General features: G+C 38.2%; 1 pseudogene; it reads right to left on the bottom strand.

Annotated features, from left to right (window-relative positions):
- Positions 1 to 601: 601 nt before the first annotated feature.
- LOC123615849 (U2 spliceosomal RNA) lies at positions 602 to 767 on the bottom strand (annotated as a pseudogene).
- Between the last annotated feature and the right edge of the window lie 668 nt (positions 768 to 1,435).

The following is a 1,435-nucleotide window of genomic DNA, read 5'->3' as shown; positions in this document are numbered from 1 at the left end:
GTACAGTTCAGTGGTATTAAGTACATGCATACTGTTGTACAACTGTCACCACCATCCATCTCCAGAACTTTTTCATCATCCCAAACTGAAACTCTGTACCCACTAAACATAACTCCAATTTTCAGTTCTTTCAAATATATACCCAGAAGTGAAATTGCTATTTCACTATTTTTAATTTTTTGAAATTAAAGCAAAAAATTTAACATCTAGACTGCTTTCCTTAGAGATGGTACCATTTTACATTCCCACCAGCAGTGCACAAGGGTTCCAGTTTCTCCACATCCTCTCCCCAGAACTTGTTATCATCTTTTTTTTTATAATAGCCATCCTAATGGGTGTATGTGGTATCTCATTGTGGAGCTGATTTGCATTTCTTTAATTATTAGTGATTTTCATGTGATTGTTGCCCATCTGTATATCTTCTTTGGAGAAATGTCCATTCAAGTCCTTTGCCCATTTTTTTGCATCAAATTGTTTGTATTTTTGTCACTGAGTTATAAAAGTTTCATATATATTCTCAACATTAATCCCTTGTCAGATATATGGGGTTTTTTTCTCTCTTTTTTTTTTTTCTTTTCCACGATCGTTTATTTTCCCCCAAAGAGGGTGCACCGTTCCTGGAAATACTGTAATACCAGGTCAATGCATGGAGTGGACGGAGCAAGCCCCTACTCCATCTCCTAAGATATATGGTTTCAAATGTTTTCTTCCACTTTGTGGGTGGTCTTCTCACTTTCTTGATAGCATTCTTTAATGCACAAAGTTTTTTATTTTGATGAAGTCCACTTTATACATATATATGTATTTTTTTAACCTGTGCCTCTGGTGCCATAGCCAAGAATTTATCACTAAATTCAATATTATGAAGACTTTCCCCTATGTTTTCTTCAAAGAGTTCTATAGCTTTAGCACTTACATTTGGGTCTATAACCCATTTTGAGTCAAGTTTTGTATATGCTATAACGTAAGGGTCCAACTTCTTTCTTTTGCACGTGGATACACATTTTTTCAACACCACTTTTTGAAAACACTGTCCTTTCCCCTACTGAATGATCTTGGCACCCCTGTTGAAAATCAATTGACCACTCATGTCAATGATGATTTTTAACCCTAAAAATAAAAGCACATCAATCCTACAATGTGTGTAGCACCTCCTGCATGCCCAGCATGTTTTAAGATGAATAAAACACAGTTTCAAGGAGGTCAGAAGCACATAGAGGAGGCCAGAGAGAAACCCAAAAACTGCAATAAGGCAGCATGTGATACGAGCTCAAATAAAGGCACAAACAAAACCCTGAGGGGCCAAGCGGAAAGCACAGTTAATTCTGGAAAGGAAGACTGGGGGAGTTTTCACAGCCTGGGTGCTGTGGGAGCTCTGCCTTGGCACATGGGTCAGATTTCCTCGTGCAGAGCCAGGTGGAGGAAGACCGTAGAG

Source organism: Camelus bactrianus, chromosome 14, assembly GCF_048773025.1.
Source record: "Camelus bactrianus isolate YW-2024 breed Bactrian camel chromosome 14, ASM4877302v1, whole genome shotgun sequence".
Lineage (NCBI taxonomy): Eukaryota > Metazoa > Chordata > Mammalia > Artiodactyla > Camelidae > Camelus > Camelus bactrianus.
Note: the sequence above shows the minus strand (reverse complement) of the source record. Positions and strands in the feature narration are given on the sequence as shown.